At 46.6% G+C, this 26,097-nt stretch overlaps 1 long non-coding RNA gene across 1 annotated transcript in view; it reads right to left on the bottom strand.

The window, feature by feature from the left end:
• Nucleotides 1-280: 280 nt before the first annotated feature.
• LOC146857669 (uncharacterized) overlaps nucleotides 281-26,097 on the bottom strand; it is a 37,294-nt gene continuing 11,477 nt past the window's right edge. The window contains exons 2-3 of the long non-coding RNA XR_014979940.1: nucleotides 738-1,119; nucleotides 281-472 (exon numbers count right to left, since the gene is read on the bottom strand). This is a non-coding gene — a long non-coding RNA (uncharacterized LOC146857669). The remainder of the gene's footprint in view (nucleotides 473-737; nucleotides 1,120-26,097) is intronic.

The following is a 26,097-nucleotide window of genomic DNA, read 5'->3' as shown; positions in this document are numbered from 1 at the left end:
GTGCATGCCAAATACTGCAACAATGTGACCAACGTAAGGTGAGTCATGGTGATGTGACACATGTGAGGGAGACACACCACTATGGCACCACAACACATACTCACCATGGCCATGTTACTCATCACACACAATGATGTTGACCTGAAACACATTGGCATGCACAGACACAACACAAACCCCAGTCAGTGGTAACAAGTCCACAGGTGAGGTAAGCAGATGTCACTCAGATGTGGGAAGACAGACAACGCATATAACAAAGCGTAGCACAGGTTCATTACACATCAGCAACACGTTTATTCCACAATAGTTGCACGGTAATTCCACTTAACAGTGGACACACACTAACAAAGTGTTGGAGAATTGAAGTCCAGGGATGTGTGGTACATCAGTTGATGGGAATTGACAACTTCCACACTGGTGTTGGCTTCTGGGTGTTGGGGGTCAGTGTTGATCAAACAACAGGCAAAGTACCCTGGGAAGGACAGACACAAGACACAGTCAAAAGCACAGGAGAACAGGAGAGAAATGCAATACACATGCACAAAACATGTCGCAAGAAACCTACACAAAAACAAGTTAGCAGTACTACCCTATTGTGGAGTACACACCACCTGAATGGACACATCACTGCACGCATCCAGTCAAGTGGCACACAGACGCACTCAGACAGCAACAGAGCTGCCACAACACGTTCCATGCTACCTCCTTACAATCACATAACAACACTTGAAACTCACATTCAGCTGAAGAAGTTGTTGATGAGCTGTGAGTGGACGTCACCCTCATCCTCATCATCACTGGCATCTTGGCCCAGCCCGGGATCCTCCACAGGTGCCGGCGGTTGGTCATCGTCATCCTGGATGAGAGGCACCTTTTTCCGCACTACCATGTTATGTAGCATGCAACATACAAGGATTATTTTGCACACCTTTGCAGGCTCATATGGGAGGGCCTCACCGGTCTTGTCCAGGCAGCAAAAGCGGCTTTTAAGTAGGCCAAATGTCCGCTCAATCACCCTCCTGCTCCGACCATGTGCCTCATTGTAGCGCAGCTCGGCTGGTGTCACAGGGTTCCTGAGGGGTGTCAGCAACCACGGCATGTTGGGGTTTCCAGAGTCACCTACACACATAAAAATGAACAAGTAGATGAGTTTTGTAGGAGTGCGGAATACAACATTGACAAACACACACAATGAGAAACAGTTAGTACACACCGACAAGCCAGGCATGCTGAGCTGGCATCTGTGGCATCAGCGTTGCAATGCAACTACTCCTCATAATGTAGGCATTGTGCGCAGAACCAGGGAACCGTGCACACACATGTGTGATAGACAGGTCAGCAAGACATACCACCAGAGCATTGATGGAGTGGTAGTGCTTCCTGTTCCGGTATGCCTGCTCATGTGCCTGTGTTGGTATCAGGGCCACATGTGTCCCATCAATAGATCCGATGACGTTCGGCATCCTCCCCAGTGTAAGTAAGTAAGTAAGTAATTTTTATTAGCATAGTTACTTAAAACCATTGCTGTACAAAGTTGATTAAGAACAGGTATGATAAAAATACAAAAATGACAATTCTAAATAAAACAGAATATAATTTGCACGCTTCATGTTAGTAAGGTAATTTCTTCTTTCTTTATTCCCCTCATGAGTTCGTATGGTCAGTAATGTCAGTCGACAAGCAGTGTTGAGTCAGTGATACAAGGACCATTATAAGATAATTTTTGGCATCTTTCTTTCCACTGCCTTCATAAATTTTACAAAGCTGCAGTTCATGCGAGGATCGTGGGAGGAAAAGCAAGCCAGAATTGCCTTTCTACGTGTACGAATCCCTTGCTGGTTGAAGTGATGTTTCAACAGGAGTTTTCGTTCGTCACGTAGTTTCTCACAGGAGCAGATCAGGTGCAGCATATCCTCTTGCCCTGATCCACATAGCCGACAGAGTGGCTCGATTTTTTTTTTGATCCAGGTTGGAAGATTTTGAATGCAGGGGAGCAGGCCTAACCTGTACTTTAAAAAGCTCATTTTGGTGGATTTAGGATATCCCTCGCCAAAATAGTGCTGTGGTACCTTCTTTAAATACGAATTTAGGATCATCCATCCATGCGTTCTTTTAGAAAGGGCGGCCTTGTCGTGAGTCCATGAAAGCTGTTTGATCGATTTTTTGACCAGTTTTTTGAAAGTTGTATGATTTGATGGGGTATCCCAAAGCTGCTCTAAACCAGTATTCTTCAGGCTGTCCCGTAGGAACTTGGCTGCCGCCGAGGACGGGTGTTGGACTAACTCCTTCCACAAGTATTCATTTAATGATCCTTGTGTCGATTTCCTCACTTTATCCCAGGCTATCATGTAGGCTCCCTGCCTTGCTAGGATCTGTTGGTCAATGCCAAATTCAAGCCTAATTTGAGCTGGTGAGGTTTGCTTGGGCAAGCTGAAGATGATCCTGTAGGCAGCTGTTATGGTGTTATCAAGGGTCTTGGCATCCTCCCCAGTGTATAAAAGGCATCCTTTATCTCCGGGAGTTCAGCTGGGCTAGGGAACTTGACGTAAAGGTCTAGGAAATGCAACATCCCTTCCAAGACATCGCGTAGCACCCGACTAAACATCGTTTGCGACATACCACCAGCAGTAGCCACAGTGTACTGGAAGGTACCAGTAGCAAAGAAGTGCAGGACTGCCATCACCTTCACCTCTGGGGTCAGTGCTGTAGGGTATGTTCGGCCAGGTAGCAGATGTGGCGCCAACTGCTCCGCCAACTCCTCAATCAGTGGCCTGGTGAAGCGGTACCGTCTGATGCAGTCGTGCTCCTGTATGGTTGCAAAGTCTGGGAACGGTCGATGGACAGAGATGCACAAAGGAAGATTGTCAGTTATCCACCCATGTGGCCATGACCAGGCGCAATCACACATGATAGATCATGACATTACGCAATGTACTGAGGTGTGTGCTGTTGTGCATTGATACATATGTCACCTACATGACCACCACCTCACATCTCAATTCCACATGTCCACATGAGTCCCATGTAGTGCAATGGCCAATCATCTGGCTGTGTCACCCAACCTATGTACTGCTGCAACGTTCCAAACACACACCACAGTGACTAGTGATGCCTGATGTCTCCCAGGCATCACAGATCTTTGCCATGCAGAAACCCAGGGTTCCTGTATTGCCACATCGACACTGGCATGGACATAGCGTATCACGTACACACCACAAGGCAAGCGTAAGTCCCACAGGTAGTGGCCACTGTTGTTCCTGCCGGCCCTACATGTACGTCTCTTAGACACACACACACCATCAAGGTTGATGCATATACCACATGGGTGTGGAGACTGCCACCCATTGGGCACATTTGATCAGATATATCTAAGACACAACATGCACACAGACTGTGGGTGCACATCAGTATTGTGGCTACAGGTCTCACTGAGACGTACATACCATCAGCCCCTGGACTCAGGGTGTATGTGACATGCCCCAAACATATCCAACATGAAACTCTGTCCGTGACTCATGCCCATTATTGTACAATTGCACATCACAGTGGTAATGTGCACAACACACAAAGGATTCTGCCCCCATGTACACGTGCACAGCCTGGGAGTGGCTGCACAAAAGTGCCACCCAACAAACCATATGAGGTCCCCCCCCAAACACCCAGGGAATGCAGCCTTACATGCCATGGGACACTTTGTGACCAATGCTGTAGTGTGGTAGGTGTGCACAGGTGTCCCTGACCAGTAAATGTGTGTTGCATCCGTAGAATAGTCTCACCAATGAGGTCCGATGCGGGTGACAATGCGTACGCATTGCACGGTTCATGACCGAGCCGTGCGTACGCTTTGTCATTGAATGCTATGAGGTCTGACGCGGGTGACACTGCGTACGCATTGCACGGTTCATGACCGAGCCGTGCGTACGCTTTGTCATTGAATGCCTTGAGGTGCGACGCGGGTGACAATGCGTACGCATTTCACGGTTCATCACCGAGCCGCGCGTACGCTTTGTCATTGAATGCAATGAGGTCCGACGCGGGTGACAATGCGTACGCATTGCACGGTTCATGACCGAGCCATGCGTACGCTTTGTCATTGAATGCTATGAGGTCCGACGCAGGTGACTATCATGCATACGCGTCGGGCAGGCATGGTCCGAGACAGGCGTAAGCCTTGGCCATTGAATCGTATGGAGACGGGTGCATGTGTATTTTCAAAATACGCGTTGTACAGTCAGTTGAACGAGCCGGGCGCAACCATTGGCTCCGGACTGTTATGGAGACGGACGCGGATTCAAAACTTGTACGAGTTGTGCACTGGAAATTCAGTTGGATGCCTACAACAATGTTGCAATTTCAAGTGTTTCATGAAGGTGAAGATTTGAACGATGCGGAAGGTGTGTACGAGTCTTACATTTAAATGGATTGGCCAGATTCATAGAATGCAACCGTGTTGGACCTATCACTTTAGACACATAGCACAGATTCTGCCTCTGCAGCACAGATATAAGGCTGGCTGGCCCCCAGGAAGCTCACTTGCCGGCACTACATGCTACTGGACCACATCCTTGCTATCACTGCTGCTGTCTCTGCATCCTCTGGCTCCTGCTATGGCACGTACTCTGGAGAGGGCCCCAGCCTTCACTGAGGAGGAGAACCAGGCCCTGCTGGACGGGCTCCTTCCACAGTACAGCAAGCTCTATGGGAAACCAGGGGAGCAGGCGAGTGTGCAGTCCACTGCCTTCCTAATTATGCATGTTGTCTGACTAGCAGAACTAGCAGTGTGTACACCAGTGGCAAGCCTTCTCACTGACTACTTTCATGACCCAAAGTGTGTAGGTACATGTAATGAACAGGTGTCCTGCTGCTAAAGTGCATTGGTGCAAGCTTAAATTATCCAGGCATTGTTAACATGTCAGACATGCAGGTGATTTTTCCTTCCCCAGGGATGCACTACCTGTGTAAATCATTTCCCTTTGTGATGAAGACATGTATATCCAAATGTGTGCTGCACAAATCTGGGGAATGTGTGTTAATGTACTTTTCACTTTGTCATCCTCACAGGTTGATGCCCACCAGAAGCAGGAGATCTGACTGACCATCGCTCGGGCTGTTCGTTCAGGGGTGGGCCTACAAGCACCGAATCCGCAACTGCCAGAAGAGGTGGCAGAACCTTCGGGGCTGGACCCGGATGATAGCTAGAGTCCAGCTGAAGCTGTCACCTCCACGCAGGAGGGACGGACACCAGACCCCGACCCCCCACATGCTCCAGATCCTGGCGGTGGTCTTCCCGGACCTGGATAGGCAGCTGAAGGCCAGACAGCAGCAGGAAGGGGGTAAGTCCATGCCTAATCTGTGTACTATGTCTGACATGCCAATTGCAGTCTTTTGGCCTGGTCACACTTCCACATTACATAGGTCTTGTAGTCCAATACTCAGATCCCTCAATTGTGTGATGCACCCTCCTCATCTGTTCCACAGATGTGGCCCCTACAGTCTGTTGCTTGTGTCACTGGGGCACTGTGTCCCTGCAGTCAGCTATGCTTCATCTACTGGACAGCATCTGTTCCCGTGACTCTGGTGTGTGTTTCATGGGTGGGTCAAATGTTTACTCAATGCCTGAGATCTGTGTGTACCCTTGAGATGTGTTCCAATTGCTGGTCTGACTCGCCACATGTGGCTGGGGTATTCCAAACAAACCCATGCAGCAGGGGACTCCAATTTTAGGGCCTTAGGAGTATGTATATCAAGTATGTCACACTTGCTTAGCCACCTGACTACTGTCCAGGGCCAAACACTGTTTCATGGAGACCTGGCCAGTCATGGCTCCTCAAGGGCATTTAGAAACACTCTGTAATCCCACTCCTGTGTATCAAATAACAGGTTGTGCTTAGTGACATGTGCCCTCAGGTGTCTGCCTCTGTGTCATTAGGGTGTGGCTTGTTATTACGTACAACTAGGGTGTCCATGATTCAGAGGGTCAGCATGACATCTGAGATGTGACTGTGAGAGACAAGACCTGTGTGACATATAGGTGTGTGATCATCTGACAACGCACAATGGTGTATGCAACTGTGTCCTTCATGCAGCTGGGTTACATGCATGGCAGACTGTGATGTGTTAATGTACAGGGAGTTGTGTTTGCAGAGACTCATGTGTCTGATTTGCAGGATGTGGGGCCTTCTGGGTCCTGTATATGTTGTTTGCAGAGGATGGGCAAGTGCGCCGGTCATCTGCAGAGTTAGCTTTACCCCTGAGCTAGGATTGTGAGTCAGTGCATATTGTTGTTGTCTGGATGCTCTGCTCCTATGATAGGAGACAGTGTTGACTGACTTTCAGGACATCCCAGTGCCATGGCATTTAACTTGCTATGAGTGATCCTGAATTGTGTTCAAGTGTGCACCATGCACCCCATTGTGGCATAGCCCACCAGGTCATGAGAACATCATAGTGTGTGTTGCTGGCATGCAGCACAAGCATGTGAAATGAGTCTCTACCCATCCCTTCATCCGGACACCTATACTGAGTCAGTAGCAAGAGATGTGTTATGTTATGTTATATACACTTGTACCGCGCACGGATACTCCGAAGAGTGTCCCGGCACGAGCCAGACAAGGGTCCAACACAACCGCAGATAAAGGAACTAGAACAAGAAAGTTTTCAGCTTTTTTTAAAAAATCACAAGGTCCTTAATGCCCCTCAAAATCAGTGGCAGAGCATTCCAAGCCTGCGCCGCCAGCCGGGAAAAGGAACTATCGCCTAGTCTTAGGCGCTTGAATCGAGGAGTCTCTGCCAGAAGTTGAGAAGACGAACGCAGCTGTCTTACCGGGATGTAAAAAGCCAACCTATTCTGTAAATAGATAGGACCCAACCCGTACAGGGCTTTATGAGCAATGGATAAGATTTTAAAATCTATTCGGGCCTTAACCGGGAGCTAATACAGAGATCGCAAGTGTAAACGCACACTGCACCTGCTGAAAAGACCCTGCAGGAGACGGGCGGCTGCGTTTTGAATCACCTGTAAATTATCCAACAGATAACCCGGAATGCCAGCGTACAATGCATTAGCATAATCAAGGCGCGAAAGGATTAACGCATGAACCACAGTCTCCTTTGCAGCCTTGGGCAGAAGAGGAAGAAACTTCCTCAGAGACCTAAGAATGCTAAAGCAAGAGCCCGCTAACTTCTTAACCTGCAAGGAGAAAATCAGGTTCTCGCTGAACCAGACTCCAAGATTCTTAACGGAATCACTCTTAAAACAAGGAAGGGGAAAACCAGGGGGCCATAACCTCTTTCTGAAGTCATCAGGAAATGCACCATACAAGAGGATCTTCGATTTCTCCTCATTACATTTAAGCTGAGCCTGAGCGAGCCACCGAAAAACCGAGGATAGACAGTGTTGGGCAGGGAGGACCGAGTCCTCATCTCGTTCCCAGGAAAACAGCAGTTGGGTGTCATCCGCATAGGCCACCACCTTAGCCCCTAAAGCTTCCGCAAGATAAACAAGCGGAGTAACATAGATGTTAAAAAGAAGGGGACTAAGGGATGACCCCTGTGGAACACCCGTGGCCACCATTTGTGAAGCTGAAGCACACGGAGGAAGCCAAACCTGCTGAGAGCGGCCCTCCAAGAAAGACCTAATCCAGCCCCACACAGGACCAGAAATTCCAATCTCCCGGAGTCGATCGAGAAGCAGAGCATGAGGCACCGTATCGAAGCCGCCGAGAGGTCCAGCATAACCAGGGCTGCCCTCCCACCGGCATCAAGGCACTCTCTGATCGCCTCAGACACCTCCAGTAAAGCAGACTCAGTACTGAAAGCCGCCCGAAACCCCCATTGTGCCGGATGGAGCAGGCCCGAGGCCTCCACATACTCATTAAGCTGATTAGTGACCACCTTTTGGCATACCTTGGCCAGGCTAGGGAGCAGCAAAATGGGGCGGTAATTTCCAGGAGTGAAAGGGTCCAAAGATGGTTTCTTGAGGAGGAGAAGAATTTTAGCCTGCTTCCAAGATGTTGGAACAAAGGCCTCCCGCAATGACATATTAATGATCTGATTGACCTCCGGATGAACACAATCCGCAACGGAAGCCAAGAGTCTAGCAGCGCAGGGATCTGTGGGCGAGCCTGATTTCAGGGCCATCAAAATTTTTAGGGAGGTAGATAAATCTACCAATGAAAAAGAAGAAAAATTATAAGAGAACTCAACTGACGGAAAAACAGGGGTACAGGGCACAGGTGTAGAAGTGCTGTTGGCAAATGTGGCTTGAATAATAAACATTTCGTCCTGAAAGAACCTGGCCAGTGTGTTACACCAATCCTCCGTGACAGGAGCGGTGTGCACCAAAGCTGACGGGGACATAAAACTTTTCACAATTGAAAAGATTTCTTTGGAGTTGTTATTAGCCTGGTCAATGTGTGATGTAAAGTATTGACTTTAAGCCGCCGCAATCGCTGCATAATAGCTCTTTTGTTTAATTCTCAGCGTAAGCTTTGCCAAAGGGCAATAACCGCTGAAGCGCCAGGCCCTCTCCAGCACTTTACACTCATGTTTCCGGGTTTTCAGCTCCGGCAGGAACCAAGGTTTAGAAGGAGTTTCCCTGGTAAGTTTAGATGGACGGAGCAGCGAAAGTGAGGACACTGCATCTGCAATCCACCTCGTAAACCCGGCCACACTCCCAGTAAGATCTTGCTGGCGAGGGGGCCTAGAGGCAGCCAGGGAAATCTTAAATTGCAAAGGGTCGATTTTACTAAACGTCGGAGGACGCGTGGAGCGCAAGGGCTGAGCTGGCCAAATAATATCCCAGAAAAACAAATGAGGACATTTTCCGACCAGGGGATCGGAGAAGGGTCATCCACTACCACTGGGAAGTTAGAGCAAATAGGGTCTTTTGTATCTTGTTGGTCAAGATGAAGATTCACATCACCTAAAACCAAGAAATGTGAAAAACTTAATGAGCGTTCAGCTAGGGCATCTCTACAAGATTTCAAGAACGCACTAACTGGGCCAGGAGGGTGATAAATAAGAGAACCACCCAATGTAAAATGATCCGAAAAATGAATATTAAAATCCAGAACCTCACACCCATCCCATTAGCTAGAAACTTCACTATGAAATATTAAATTCTCTCTATAGAGAATAGCTACACCACCTCCTCTGCCAACAGGGCGATCCACCCTACAGAATTTGAAGCCAGCAGGGATGGCCAGCGCAACAATAGGGTTGGAACCGGGATCCAGCCAGGTCTCTGTAACAAACATCAAATCGAGGGCGTTATCCATCATCAATTCAAAGACCTCGGAGTGATGTTTCCTCTCTGATCTAGCATATATCAAGGCAGCTTTCACAAGCTGCCTTCTCGGGGAGTTGGTGTGAGCCGAGAGGAACTCAGAATTTAGAACAAAGCCGCAGTCAGTGCACAGAAAGTCAGCTCTAAAAGGTGGAAGACTGCAGCCAAGAAAGGGGCAGGGAAGAGGCCGAAGTGATTTAAGGAACTCACTTGAAAACTGGAGGTGGGCTCCATCAATAGATGCAGAACGGGCAGCATAACTAGCCTTAGCCGCTGACGGGCGAAGACAGGCTTGCCTTAGGCGCGCCCGCTGCGCGTCCGACCACAGCCCATTAAATAGGGTTAGATGTGGGCGCGTGCAGTGTGCAAGAGCTAGAGCGCAAGATGTGCTATGTGTATAGTGACATACTCCTACATGTTCACTTGCATCTCCAAATGAGGTGTGGATGGTGCATGTCGGCACATTGGGGTGTTAGCATCCAACATGCAACAGACATATGTGTGCAAGTCAAGGAGGGATATGTGTGCCATGGTTGATGTTGAGAATGATGCAACAGACATATGTGTGCAAGTCAAGGAGGGATATGTGTGCCATGGTTGATGTTGAGAATGACAATTGGCTTATTCTAAACAGTGTTGGCACTTTGAGCTGTGTTCAGCTGATGATGCCAAGGCTTGCCCTGTGATGTGATGAACTCACTGTGGTGTGTGCAGTCGGTGCAGGTGACTGATTTTGTTCTCTTCCTTCCTATTCCTATCCAGATACATCCACGGCCACAGGAGCGGACAGCTCCACGAACCAGGAGGAGCCACAGCGCCTGACAGGGACAGAGGAGAGGAGTCGGGGGGACCCAGTGGCATGGAGGGCGAGTGGAGCCACACAGAGGAGTCGTCAGCACCATCACCCCCAGCCGAGGGCTACAGCAGCTCTGAGGATGACTCCCTTGTGGAGGCGGGTGTCAGCAGCCACTAAACCCCAGCTAGTGAGGCCGGCCCCGCCACCACCACCACCACCACCGCCCTCCCATCGGCTCCCATGCCAGAGGTCCCTGTAGGCTCCCGTGTTCGTGAGCATGTTTCCTTTGTGCCAGGCACCGCACCCCCTGCCCCTGTGTCCCCTGCTGCCCTGAGTAAGGAGTCTGTGGACTTACTTAGACAGATCCATGCAGGGCAGACGTTGATGCTGAAGGTCCTCCATGCACACACAAGTCTGTTGACACAACTGGTGTCGTTCATGGAGGGCATTTACTCGGGCATGTCTGCTCTACAGAGGACCAATCAGTCCATGGCCTCCTCCCTGACAGCAGCAGTGTCCCTCCTCCAACAGTCCCCCACCCCTCCTACCCCTGCACCACCCACGATTCCTAGCAGCCTACCTGTCCCAAGCACACAAACACCCAAACCAAGGTCTACACATGCACACAAGCAAGCGCAGGGGACTGATACCACACTCACAGGGACTGGTTTGCAGACACACACACAGTCATCCACAACCACTCCGCAGTCCTCCGAGACCTCTCCCTCCCAGCCCCCTTCCCTTGCATCACCTGCAACCCCATCTCCCCAGAAGCTCTTCCTCTGTGACCTTGGCCTCTTCCCCACTGACCCAGCAGATCCTGATTACAAGGGGAAGAGGAAGTCCCCACACACAGAGGGGAGTGCCCCTCACACCCGGAAACCCTCCCCCAGGCACAGTCAGACCCCCACCCACAAGTACCCCCGGAGCCCCCGCCACCACGCAGCTCCAAGGCAAAGTCTCCGTCCTCCATCCCCAGGCCACCACTCCAGAGGTTCCCCCGCCACTCCCTGCCCCGGGTTCCCCCACCCACAGATACACCATCCCCAAAATGCTAAGGCCATCCCCCCTACCACTTGCTCCTCCACACCTGGTCAGACGGTTAGTGCCCTTGATGTGGGGACCGTGTCCGCCCCCATCCTGCCGACCTCACCTGCCCCCCATTCCACTCCCATGGATATAGGCACTGCAGTGGGGTCCACGACCACCCCGTCTGTCTTGGGCACTGCAGTGGGGACCCAATCCACTCCATCTGACCTGCCCACTGGAGTTGTGCCGGCACCCACCCCATCTGACGTGTGTCCCCCAGTTGTGACAGCACCCACCACTTCAGTCAGCTCCACTGCAGTTGCAAGTGTCTCGCCTGCATCCACCACCCCTTCACTACCTCCTTCTGCTGCACCCTGATCCTGTCCCTGCGGTGCCTGGCCTGCCCCATGTATGCCCCTCCGAGGGGATGACCCCGGTCCTTAGCAGTGCAGGCAAGCAACATGTGACAGTTGTCACTCTATTTCACTCCTTGGCATTTGGACATGGTCTGGCCATTTGCCTTTTTTTTAACAGACGTTTAACTTTTAATATGCTGAATAAAGCTTTTTTCTTTATCCCTGTGAACTTGATTTAGCTGTACAATATGTTGATGATGTTTAACATGCCCTTGCACCTGAAATGCTTGGTTTCCAATGTTGAAAACTGATGTGTTGCTGTGAGGTACTCCATGTGGTCCATGAGATATGTATCCTATTCTGGTGGGTATCCATGTCATCCTTTGCAGCTACCTGGGTGTGTCATGATCAACTATTTGTGGACATCTCTGTGAACATTTCATTTGCATGGTCACATCTCTGGCTTGCACCCATGCACATATGATGTGCTTCCCATTGTCCAATTTGTCAATTTCACAAACTTTGTGCACATCACCACTGGACCTACAGGTGTGGCCATCATTGGTATAGGAGCAACTGGGTCCTCTGTGCAACTTGCTAGGCATATGTTTTGAGTATGTGCAGATGACTTAGGGGAGACTCACATACCCAGGATGTTGTGACCAGAGCCTTCATTGTGTGGTAACTGATGGCTGACTGACCAAGTGTTCTGCAGACATGAGTGAGAGGTCCTGTGAATATGTTTGGCACAGCTGGGCTTCACACAGGAGTTGGGTCCCCTCAGGTAAGTGTGTTGTCGCGTGACATAGCCTGGGCCCATGGTGTGTGTTTTATGAGCATGTGTATGTGTCCACATCCCTGTTCATACACAGGCAGTGTTCACTTGATATGTTCCTGTTGTTGAGGCTTGCTGAGTGGTACTGGATTCATCCCACTACTTTGCCATTGGCTACCAGATGTGTGGGTGCATGACACACTACTGTTAATTGGTGTATCATCATTGGGATTTGTCAGTTCTGAGTGGTGATGATGTTGTCAGTCAGAGATGGGACACAGTCAGGGTTCCCCAAGGCACTTGTTTATTTGCAAAATCATGTAGTTGTCCCTAGGTGGTACCTTTCAGGAATTGACACATTTGTATGTGTGTGTGACTGCTCCTACTTGTCGGGTTCATGGCTGCAATGTTGGCAGGTGTCAGCATGTGTGCCTTGTGGTTCTTCTTGGCTTCTGCATTGTCCTGGGACTGTGTCAGGTATTCTGAAATTTACCTGAGCTTTGAAGAAATGGCCATGTACCGCATACTGTGCAGTATGCCTGTCATTCCCCAGGGTTGTAAACTGTCCTTGTGTGATGTGTCTGTGCACTTTAGTTCCTCCCAACATTCCTGTGTTTGTCATGGGTGCATGTGCAATGTCACCTGTCCATGTGGGCTTCACAGATGGACATTGTTGCAGTTCAGGGTGTGTGGTGTTGAGGCTGGACTGATGTAAATGTGTGCATGGATTGTCCCCTAGCTCCTGTTTGTCCATGGATGAGGGGCCATGCTGAGTGATTGTGTTTGTGTATGTGTGATGTACGTTTGTGGAACAGGACACATGTCTGGGTTTCCCAGTTTTTACGACATCTGCCTTTGTCATCACAGTGGAGGTGTCATGCATGCTTGTGTCACCCCAATGTCTGGTCCCTGGGGGTAGTGCTGTTGTGTATCAGTCTCTTGCTGTGTTATTTGGTGTTCATTCCAGCTTGTGTCACATGTGTCTTTTGTGCTCCCTCTCATCTCACAATGCCTGATTGCCCACTAAGGGTGTCCCAGTGATGGTTTACTTTTGTATGGCACTGTGTCAACATCTGTGTCACTGTGGTACAGCCCCCCTCATGTGTTGTGTAGTTGCCTGAGGATACTGTGACACACACACACACACACACATGCTGTGTCAGATGTGCAGTGTGAGGTTGCCTGTTTGTGTTTGTGCATCTGCATGAGTGCATTGGTATTGCTGTTGTGGGCCTTTGTCTGGATGCTGTTTCTGTGATTTTCTCTGCTATCCCTGTGAGTCATATCACGTCATTGTGCACATTCATCCTGGTTGTTAGGTGCCATTGCTGGCATGGAAAGGGAGTTTGTGAGCTGACACCTACAGTATACACAGGTTGTTTTGAATGGTGTGTCTATTTTCGAGATGTGTGTATGCTTGGTGATGGTCACTTCTGCTCTTGTGTCATTGTACACTGTATGCATTGTCAGCCCCCATGTGTGGTGCCTGTCTGCACATGGCCGAGAGTGTGTTAGGTTTTCACAGCACTGTTAGCCTCACCACATCTCTGTGGGAATGGGACACAACCACTAGTTTGCCCCAGAAGTGTTTAATGTGTTGGGAGCAGGGATCATACATGCTGTTTGTTATTTGCAGCTTTGACCATGATGACACTTACCTTTTGGTCACTGTGATGAGGGGGGGTTTAGACCCCATTACCACAATGCTCAACATCAAGCAAGAGCTTCGGAAGAGTTTCATCTTAACCAAAAAACATCTACGGGACCTTGATCTTATATATGGTTTGATATTTCCTGCATGGCTCAGAGTGCAGCACAACAGAAAAACACACTTTTTAGACATCCCGGAGCAAGCCATGACTGGATAGATACTCTGGGGGGAGAGAAGCAGAGAACTCCCTTGGGCTGGAAACATGATCCCTTGGCTGCCCCTCGATGAAGCACATGATAGTGAGAAGCTTAGCTGAATCAGAGACATGCACTGGGGTCAAACAAACTGACAGATAGTGGTGCACCCGATGGTACACTTGAGGGCTTGAACTGTGTACCGGACACTGAGGAATCCTTCTGCCTGCATCGTTGAGACAGAGACAGACTCAGCGACAGCACCGACACGGGAATGTAGAAGCGTTACATCTATGGATGGCTTTGGTCCTGGGGAGGATATCCTAGGGTGTCAAAGGCCTTGAATGCTAAGGGGCCTGCTGACTAATGATTTGCAAGATGTTTTGAGGGATTCATGGCCCGGGTAATTCCCTGACCTGCTGTGGCCCAATGGCAAAGGAAAGGCAATGTATACTACTGGTCAGATTTATAGGGCATGGGAATGGGTGGTTCGGAGAGTGCTTAAGCGTGCCACTTATGCACCAGATATGTTTGTATGGTCCCTACAGCCCTTCTTTCAATTAACGCAGACAATGGCGATGGACCATTGGCGTGCGGGAGGCTGTACCACTCTCTGGGATCTGTACTCAAACAGTAGATTTATAACACTTCAGGATGCCGTGGAGACTTTTCAACTTGGTCCCAGGCAATTATTACAATTTGCCAAGTTGGTGGCCACTGCTCCTGGCATAGGGCCCTCATTCCCCAAGGCTCCTCCGGAGTCTGCTACACCAGCTACATTGTTGAATATGGTGCGAGGCTGTATATTTATCTCCATTTTCTATAGGGCACTCCAAGAGAATGTTCCCAATGCACAATTACTGTTTCAGGATAAATGGCATGCTGGGAAACCAAATCATAGAGAGGTAGTGGGACTCAGTGCATGCTTTGGTACAAAAAGCCACAGCTATCGCAAGGTTTAAATTGAATCAGTATGGGGGGCGTGGCTTGACGCTCAATGGAGCTGGCGGTCGGTGGGTAAAGCTCTCCGGCGGATTACGGAGACTTCGCGCTTTTCACCAGTTTCGCGGCAATGTGAAGACGGACATGCAATTATGAAGGCTGGCTGACAAAGTTGTTGTCTTTGGCGTATTTCTACTTCCTCAGCAAGTAACTTTATTTTACACACCTTGCAACGTATCGGTTGCGCTCACCCGCGGCCGCCATTTTGAAAATTTGCCGCGATCGCGCTCTAGCTCCAAATACAACAATACCTCTCTTTCAGTGTCTCCTGATGTTAATAAGACTTGTTGCACTCCTGTCCTATGCTTTTTCTCTTTTTATGGCACTGAGGTTTGTTACTACACAGCGCTCCTGGGTACATTTTGCATGCTCTGAGGTGCTGAGGTTTGGCAGCCATTTTGAGATGCTCCCTCAGATATATTAATAGTTACATCGCCCTGCTCTTTGTATGGCTGACTGAGAATTGGCTCCTGATGTTAATGGCTCTGTTCACTGGCTGTACTATAGGATTGTGGCACCATCGTTTGGCATTTTGAGTACTTCAGGATAACTTCCTGCTGGTATTACCTTTGAAAAGGATTTTGTGACTTTTGTATTTGAGCGGCCATTTTGCGACCTTCCACACGTCCTCTTAGGGAATACCTTTCTATATCTTTTGGAGGATTTTTTTTTTTCCAGTCAGCGTTATATGGGCAGAATAAAGCTGACTCGTCCTCCTTCTTCCAAAAAGCACATCTTCATAAAAAATTCCAAACTTTTTACCGAATTCTCAAAATTTGAAGACTCTCTGTCATCTAACTCTCAGTGCCTTGCGACAAATATGGATCCTCCCTCTGGTGCCCCTGGTAAGTCTATCTCTAAACGCCTTGAAAAAGAACCTCCCTCACCGCCTAAGTCTGCTTCACCCGTCTCTATGGAGCTTCTGCTTGAGGAGATTAGAGCCCTTCGGCCTTTTATGGAAGAGACAACACTAAATTGCAAACTCACACAGATAACTGGTCTCAAATGGAGGTGAGGGTTTCTGCGGTCGAGAGCACTGTTGCTTCTTTAAAAGTCTCTCAACTAAATTCTCAGGTATCCATGCTGCAGAAACAGGTTGAGGATCTTGAAAATCGCAATGGATGAAACAACCTACGCATTTATGGCCTGGGAGAGGGTCTTGAAGGGTCTGACCCAATCAACTTTTTCAAATCATTCCTTCCTAAGCTTCTTCATTTACCTGATGGAACTTTACTGAACATCCAAAGAGCTCATCGGTTGGGACGTCTTCCATCTCATGTTTCGTCTCCACAACGACCAAGAGGAGTCATTTTATATTTCCTGGAGTACACTGATTTGTTGAAGGTTCTTTCTGCGGTCAAAGCTTCCCCAAAAATTACATGGTCAGGCTCGTCTTTATTCTTCACGCAGGACTACGCTAAAGCTACTGCAAATAGACGTAAGGCTTTCCTTGGCATGAGAGCTGATCTACGTGCCATGGGAGCTCGTTATGGCCTTTTTCATCCACGTCTTTTCAAGGTTACGTATAATAACACACAACGACGTACGAAGATCCGACGCGTCTGCAAAGCTTCATTAATTCTTGCAAAACGAACCTCATGGATTTTTCTGGACCCTCGACTTCTTCTAATACATGATAACAGTTTTTCTTTTCACAGGTTCCTCAATTTCTGTTGCTTTTCTTATGATATCCTGATCCTTGCTAATGGATTTTAGATTTTTTTTTGTCATACTTGCTGTTTCTACAAAATTCTGTTTCTCACCCAAGTTTATCTTCGTTGATGCTATTTTTATTAATATTTGATACATTGTTTGTACCAACCTCCTCTTTTTTATCTAGTTGACCTTTTTCTTTCACTTGTCGCCTACACAGATTCTACAATCCCTTATTGTGATGTCTCCTTGATTCTCCGTTTGGCTGCCCCCGGATTTGTGGCCTTCTCCAAGTGGTTTCATCCCCCCTCTCGTGTTTTTGTTTTTGAGTCTTCCCTTTGTAGGTATGTTACCTTCATGTCATATTTTTGATTTGTTGGCTGTAGTCTTTTTTATTCTCTGTTTTGTTACAATGATTCGTATCTTTTTTTATGATGGTGTCTTTTGTTTGCTCATCCCTTTCTATCTTTTCACTTTTGTTGCTATTAAGATCATTACAATAGTCATTTCTCTTACCTTTTTGTCATCTTATTACCTATCTACTTGGTCTCTTCCTTTCTTCCTTCCTATCTTCTTTTCTTTTTCTTTTTCCTGGTTACTTGATATCTTTATCCCATTTCACTCTAACATTTCATTTATTCTTTTCAATCTCTTTTCCTTCTTTCACACTTATTATAGTTATCTTATTGAATTGGATTTATATTTGAAATTTTGATTCATTTTCTTTTTCATTAGTTATGTTATTTAAGTTGATTACATGCAACGTTAAGGGTTTACATTCTCCTATCAAGAGGCAGAGAGTGTTGACTCATTTGGCTAAATTAGATGCTGATATTGTTTTTTTGCAAGAAACTCATCTCTCGGCCCCAGAGTCAATAAAGTTAAAGAGGGGTTGGGTAGGAGAGATTTTCTTTTCCCCAGGGCATGGGAGGCGTAATGGAGTAATTATACTATGCCGTAAGTCCCTTTCGTTTTCATTTATATCTCAAGAGTCAGATACTGATGGTAGATGGGTAAGTGTCAAATTATCTTTGAAGGGGATTCCTGTTTCTCTTTTAAATGTTTATGCCCCTACAGGTGGTGTACCCTCCTTTTGGCCCACGCTGGCTAAAAAAATTACTTATTGTATAGACGATAATTTTATTTTAGCTGGCGACTGCAATCAAATTTTTGATCCGTTTCTTGACAGGAACTCCAAAGTCTCCTTTGTCCCTAACAAAGTACACAAATCCTTTGTGCATGCTATCTCTCAACATAAACTTTTAGATGCCTGGCGTCTTTGCAATCCGACTACTAGAGAATATACTTTTTATTTCCTTTCTCACCACACGCAGTCAAGAATTGACTATATATTTGTCCCGCACAATATCTTGCAAACTCTTACAAGTGCTGAGTTTGGCCCTACTTTATTGTCAGATCATGTCCCAGTTTCAATTGACCTTGACATCCTTCCTCTGGTTGTTGGTCCTAGAAGATGGCGTTTTAATAATGCCCTCCTCTTAGATCTAAAATTTACCAATTCCTTTATTAACTTTTCCAACGAGTTCTTTGAATTAAATCAAACCCCTTCTATGCCTCCTGTCATGGTATGGGATGCTTTCAAGGCCTCAGCAAGCGATTTCATAATAAGCTTTGATACCTCAAAACGGAAAACTTCCTGTAAACTCACTAGAGATCTCCTTCAGGACATTAAGCGTTTGGAACATACTTATTACACCTCAGCCTCGAAAGATTGTCTCAATACCCTCATAAGTGCCAAATTACAATTTAATAAAAGGTCAACGGAAGATGCCTCATTATATTTGTTAAAATCTAGTGCAAAATGTTATGGGGGAAGGATAAAGCTGGGAAAATACTGGCCAACTATTTGAAGGTTAAACAAAATAAGTTAAACATTAAATCTATTTATGATATTCAATCAGTTTTAAAATTTAAAGATGCTGAGATTTTGAATGAGTTTTCCCTTTCTTATAAATCACTATATACTTCTTAAATACAACCCTCTAATATCTCGCTTTCCAATTTTTTCTCCACTATCCAGAAATCTACACACAGTATACCTGATTTTTCCTCCCTAGAGTTAGATTTAACAGGTCAAAAATTATTAACAGCTCTGCAACATCTTAAAAAAGACAAAGCCCCAGGACCGGATGGTTTCACTGTAGAATTTTACCAACATTTCTGTAAACTTTTATTGCCCAAGTTACACTCCCTACTTATTTCATTCAATACGCTGGGTAATTCCTCAGGCTCTTTCTCAGAAGCACATATATGTCTCATCTCTAAACCAGGCAACATTGTAAGAACTATAGGCCCATATCCTTGGTCAATATCGACTATAAAATCTTTGCTAATGCACTGGCCATTCGATTAGACTCTTTTTTACCTGATCTGTTAGGGAAAGAGCAATCTGGATTTGTCAAAGGTAGATTCATCACTGTCAATACGCGACTCCTTTTTATTGTTTTAACCAAGTCCTCTCGTCTCAACTACTCCCTAGCGGCGATAGCATTAGATGCTGAAAAAGTATTCAATAGAGTTGAGTGGACTTATTTGTTCCATACCCTTAATTGGTTTGGCTTCGGCCCTAAATTTATATCCCTGATTTCTCTTCTCTACTCTAACCCTCGGGCGGCTGTTTGCGCAAATAGGTTGGTCTCCACATATTTTGATTTACAGAGAGGAGTGCGTCAAGGGGACCCTCTTTCCCCTTTCCTTTTTAGGTCTCGCTCCGAGATTTAATGACTTGGAGAAGAGGGGCTTGAACCCGCCCCTCTTCTCCCCTGTTCTCCATTGGCTGGCCTCTTGAATGCTGGCCAGCCATTGGAGAAGAGGTCAGTCATTCAGATTAGGCCCCGTCCTTTTCGGATCGGGGGGCGTGTTTTTTGCAAGAAGTCTCAAGGAGGAGACAACAGCAAAACACGCCCCTGAATCCGAAAATGCCGCTGCCTTTCTCCGAGGGATTTCTGCTCTGCCTCGGAGAAAGGCAGTCGTGTGCTCGTCCGCTCCCCCTGCGTCTGGCTGCTGCTCTGGTCTCCTCACCTCTCCAAGGGTCTTCTTGTTCTTTGGGTGCCATGGACTAATTTTGGCCCCAATCCGATCCTGGTTGTAAAACCTGAGTGACGGCGGACTCCAGAGGTGTGACTCAGAGTCACTGATTCTATTTGATGACTGCCTCCAACTTTCAGTCTCGTTGGGGCTTAGACCTCTGTTACGCAGGCGAGCTGTGTACTCTTGTCCTCGCTGCAGCCAGGCCTGGATACGCCCCTCAGCAGCATCTGCGACGCCTTCTGCTGCCGAGCGTCACCCGGCATCTTCGTGCCTCAAGTTGCGTCATCTCCTGTGTCACGCCTTCTCCGTTTCACCTCACGGCTGTTCCCCGCCTGGGCCTAGGCCCCATTCTGTGCTATCGGTGTGGGTTGAGCTCTCTGTACGCATGGTTGAAGTCCGTTACCTGGAAGGTGCCTCTCCGACCACCTCACCGTATCTGACCCGCTTCCATGATTGTGGTGAGTAAAAACATATTCTGGCTCGGCCCACTTTTGCCTAGGTCCGTGACAAGGCCACCTCCCGGGGTTTTCAAACGCGTCCATGGGGATAGGGCAGGTCTGTGCGACTCTATGGCCACATATACACCATAGCTCGGGAATAACTATTGGTTGTTGTATTTGAAACAACGGCAGAGTCACTTAGGTGTGATTGCACCTATTTGAAATTATTTTAAACAAGCGTTTGTGTAAAAAAATAGTTGACTATGTTGGCCTACCCAAAAGCCACTCTTTTACAAAAATCTTAACTTGAAAGTTAACACATATTTGCTTAATGACTTTGAGTTCTGTCCTCTACATTCGGATGTATAGGGTTTGCCTCTTAAGTTGATGTAAGACACCGAAGTTGTACATTTCCAGATTGGATGGGTATAGTTCGCTCTTTCACGGTCGCTGCTGCTTTCCCCCACGATGACACAGTAGGTGCTGTTTCGGGGATTTTATTTGTTGCTAACCCAGGACTTAACCATCTTATATGCGATCCCACTAGTGCATGATTCTTATTCAGTTTGGTGATATACACACATTTATTCGACAGTATGTCCCTCTGATTGTCTCAGAGACAGCTGTTTTGTGGGGAGGGTTGTCGCCATGAGTAGTTTCATGAGTTAAGTGGGGATGGCGGTCCCACGTGGTAGTGTTTCTCAGAACTTGCTTCTGACTTGAATTCGTGGGAAGCAGCGGGACCACCTGTAGTGAGCAGTTGCAGACATTGGGGAGAGGATGTGGTCCGTCTGCTACGCTGCCGACTTTGGTGCAGGAAGCCAGGGTTCGAGCCTCGAGGTCGCGTCCACATCTGTGATTCTGGGCAAATCACTTAATCTCCCCGTGCCTGGATGTGGAATGTAAATACGGTGCTATGTAAAGCGCTCCAATTCCTTCGGGTCGAGTTCGCGCTATATAAATATGCAACAAAAAATTGCTCAAAGTAATGACCAATCCCTAGCATTCTCGCTCGTAGACTTTGAGCCCAAGGATGTTTTAGACACATGTAAGTAGTGTTACGTTTTTTAACAGCGCTAAGCTAGACCAGAAGGTATCACAGCCCTTTACATATAATGCAAGATCATTATATTGAAGTACATGTTAAAATACAGACCAAGAAAATCGATCGGCTGCAGCGGTAGTTACAGTATGCAGACATATGAACTGCTTGAGCTAAAAACGTACAAAACATAGTAGAGAGCAGACGCACTAATTTAACCGCTGCAACTGGTCAAGGCAGAGTGAGTGTGAGCTTTGGGACATAGATCAGTTAGGGTGCGTGTTAAAGTATTAGTAGTAGGTATTTAAGGTCATGTTTGAAACAGGAAAAGGAGGGGTTGCAGCGCAGGTCTCTAGGGAGTGAGTTTAAAATCGTGGGAGCATTTCCAGAGAAAGATGATGCAAGCAGTCTTGTAGAAACATTATCCTTCAATTAGAAGCCAATTGAGGCTCTTGAGGGCCTGTGTGATGTGCTTAAACCGTTTGCAACCTGTTGTTAGCAGGGCTGCCATGTTGAGAATTGAACCTAAGGAGGCAAGGTGAGTTGTCAGAGTTCCTGTGATGATGGTGTTACCATAATACAGTTTTGAGAAGACTAGTCATTGCACTACTGTTTTAAAATCTTCAGTGGAATGAAAGTTTGAATTTTCTTGAGGTGTTTTAGTGTGACTAGTGCTCCTTTGGCTGGGTTGTTGATGTGGTCTTTCAATGGCATGTTTCCATCCAGGGTGATGCCTAAGGACTTAACGGTGTGGACAGTGTTAGAGAACAGTTTAGAGCGTCCAAATTCTTGCGCTAGTCTTGGATTGGTAGCACGTTGTTTTTCGGGGAGAAAATAAGTAGTTTTGTTGGGGTTCAGCTTTAAGTGATATTAAGCCAAGTTTGTATCTTGATTAGTGTGGTGTTTAGATGTTGGATGTCACTGGATGATTTAATTTAGTTATGAAGTTGGGTGTTATCAGCATATAGGGGTTATTTGACCCCTGCGTGGTTCAGGATAACCATAAGACGTTCCATGAAGAGATTGAAAAGGGCTGGGGATAGAGTTGAGCCTTGGGGTACATTATGAGGAACTAGTGTTGGTTTCGAGAGTTGTTTATTTTTAGGTCTCGCCTGCGAACGCAGCGCGAAGTGCTGCTGTCCGCCAGCGAGATCTATTGTTGCTGACCTGCCTCATGTGCACATCTCCTGTCCCGCTTCCGACCACATGCCAGCCCCGTTGGAGCGGCCCGCTGCAAGATGGGGATGCTCAGAATTGCAAAAGTACACTTTAGCCAATAATAGCCCACACGGAGCCCCTCCAACCCTTCTTCACTCACCGGGCTGCTCTTCTAGGGGGGGCTCCTCCTCCCAGCTGCAGCACTTCTGTTGCGGGGCTTCCCTGCACTCCTGGGAGCCCCGCGCTGCTGTGGTCATCCTCGGCCGCCGCAGTCTTCACCCGGGCCCCCTCCTGGGACCCGGGGCTTCTCTTCACTCCGGCCGCCACCGCGGGGCTGTCCCTTCACCATGGGAGCCCCGCGTTAGCACGGCACGCCTGTTTCTGTTTTTGCTGGAGCAGGACCCGCCCACGTCCCGGGCAAGGGCGCCTGACTTCCGGCTTGAAGACTAGTTCTCACTCTTGTCAGTTCTTTTATGTCCAAGCTTTTTCCATTTGCCTCTATTTTTTAATCTCCCCCATCCTTCTCCTTCATCCCTTTTCTGTTTCTCTCTTCCCCCGGGTCAAAATCTGATGATTATAACAGAAGTCTCGGCCCCCAAAAATGAGACGTTGCCCACTACTGTCAAATGCACATATTAAGCACTGACTGTGGGGCACTGCTAGTGGGTTTGCTCCCCCCTGTTTTTTCTCGGCATCTGCCACAGTCCAGCTCCAGGAGACAAACCATGCTCACCCGATTGGTAGAATCTTTATACATTCAGTCAGGGCTTTAAGTAGGATGAACAAGCATTTACAATGCAATGGTCTCGGCATTGGTAAAGTTAGAGCTATTGGCATTGTTCATGACATTATTTTTGTTTATGTTTTTGTTTTTAAAACATTTAAAGAAACGGCATTGTCATGAGCAATGCCAATAGCTCTAACTCTAACAATGCCGAGACCGTTGCATTGTAAATGCTTGTTAATTTGGCATTGGAACCTTTTCTTTCTGAATTACGTCAGAAGCCAAATTTACATGGCTTTCATACTCCCAATTCCCACATTAAACTTGCGGCTTATGCCGATGACATTCTGCTTTTTATATCGAAACCAAATGACTCGATTCCTGCCTTTCTAGCAGGAGTACAAGCTTACTCTCGTATCTCTGGATACAAATTGAACGAAGATAAGTGCGAAATCCTACCTTTCAAATAAATTCACTTTTAAATTGGATTTTAGTACTTTTAATTTTACTTGGAGCCCCAATCACATTAAATACTTAGGTCTCCATATCACTTCTTCCATATCTGATACAGTAGCTCTATGTATGCATAATACCATACAAAAGATTTCGTATTTAACTACTAAATGGCACCCTCTTTACTTATCCTGGTAGGGCCGCCTACATACTATAAAAATGATGTTGTCACCTATAATATTATATGTCATCTCTAATATCCCGGTGCCTATCCCCATTAAATTCTTTAAGAAAATTAATTTAATCTCTCTCTTCCTTCCTATGGAATAAAAAGAAGTCCTGAATGTCACTATTCAGGCTGACTCGACCTAAAATAGAAGGAGGGGTTAATATTCCTGACTTCAAAGCATATCACAAGGCATTTCTTTTACGTCAAGCTTCTCTTTGGTTACTTAGTCCCTCAGACGATTGCCCTTTATGGACTACAGTTGAGCGTCTTTTCCTATCCCCTTTCTCTTTTTTTGAATACCTTTCTTTCTCACGCAATCCACAGATTGTATCCACTCCCATAATTAAGCTGACCTCTAAACTCTTGGAACCTACACTTCCTCCCCCACCTGTTACCGTCAATTCCTTTCTCAATTCAACCATTTGGCATAACAAACCCCTGACTATCAATAGTAAACCATTTTATTGGAAAACCTGGCGACAAAGAGGTTTAATATGGACACATCAGCTATTTTCTAATTCAGATTTCTTGCCCTTTTCTTCACTTAGTCAATCTTTTAATTTGCCGTCCACATTTATACATAAATACAATTCACTTAAGAAAGTAGTGATGTTTACCTACGCTCAGCTATCTGCCATTCCTACCGCTCCCACCACTTCCGCACCTTCCTCACATCTTCACGTTTTGTTAAAAACCATCCCTAAAGCATCCGCTATTTACAGAACACAGGTTATACTAGACAGAAATCTAAAATAGAAGAGGCATGGGAAAGGGATTTAGTAGTATCTTGGCCAGTGTCTTTATGGAACAATTTATGGATTAAAATACGTAAATCCTCTAGAGCAGCTAACATAGTACAAACGTTATTCTTTGTTTATAATAGACTTTTATTCACACCGAATGTCCTAAGCAAAACATTTACAAATGTACCAGATATTTGTTGGACATGTTCTTCTTCAAATGCAGATTTATTACATATGTCATTTTATGCCCAACTGTTTACCATTTTTGGGAACAGGTATGGTCCCAAGTTAATCTAATTTTTGGAACCGACATTTATTTTCCCATTGCCCATGTTTTCCTAGGTAGTCTCTCATCCTGTTGGGAGGAAATTACGCTCAATGTTAAAATTATTGATTTATTGCTTGCGGTTGCTTTTCAGCAAATTACTGTCAATTGGAAAGATTTCACAAAAGTTTCCTATAAAGCATGGTGGTACGCTGTTTGCCATAATCATAGATTAGACATCTCTTTTGTTTATCCTTTACATTTGGCTCCGAAACGTCTAGATCTGTGGTCTCCTGTTACATTGTACTTAGATATGTGTGCCAGTCGTCGTTTTCATTTGACACCATCCCAGCAAGAAGTTCTTAAACTCTCTTGATTCCCTTATATGTTCCTAGCTTATTTGTTATTACATGGTTTTTTATGATGCTTCATCTATATCGTTTTACTTTCTGTGCTTGTACATACAAATCCAATTCATTTGTTCTTCGCTATTGTAATACATTTTATTGTACTGATTTGACCTTAACAATGTGAATTATGTTTCGACACCTCTATTTTTTACCAATAAAGTTACCCTTTGAACTTAAAAAACAAAATTGATTCAGTATAACATCATTCACCAAGTATAGTTGACCATGACTATTTTACACATGATATACATGGGATGGGCCTCTGCTTGCCTCCGTTGCACTGCGGAATAAGCAGATTTCCTGCATGTCCTGGGAATGTCATGCATTACACACGTACTGGCAGACTGTGACAGACAGGCTGCATGCGGCAAAGGGTTGGGTGGTCCAGAGGGACCCTAAGCAATGTCTGCTGGGACTGCTACCTGTCCACAAAAAAAAGGCCATGAGCGGGAGAGTAGGTTTAGTCCTGGCAAAGCAACGAATCGCTATTCTCTAGCTCTCCTGTACCCCTTCCGAAGTGCGTGTGGGGGTGACAGATGTGGTTGAATGGGCAGTGGCTAAGGAGGGGCGAATGTGTAAATGTTGGAAAGATGTAAAGCTGGCGGATGATTTACAGGTGTGGGCTTCCATGCTGGTGGACTTCCTTGAGCCCCTGATGCTAGAGTACTCGAGACTGTCGATATTTCGATGTATGCACTGTGATAGTATACTTTGTAGTGTGATCAGATATTATGGTGTCCGGCCTCAGTAGATATGTTTGGTGCCTAGGACCCTAAACGGTATATGATAGGAAATGCTCGTGACAATGACAGTATATGCTTGAATGCTAAAATGTTTTCA

Source organism: Triturus cristatus, chromosome 3_2 (assembly GCF_964204655.1).
Source record: "Triturus cristatus chromosome 3_2, aTriCri1.1, whole genome shotgun sequence".
Classification (NCBI taxonomy): domain Eukaryota; kingdom Metazoa; phylum Chordata; class Amphibia; order Caudata; family Salamandridae; genus Triturus; species Triturus cristatus.
This window is presented reverse-complemented; position numbering and strand designations above follow the sequence as displayed.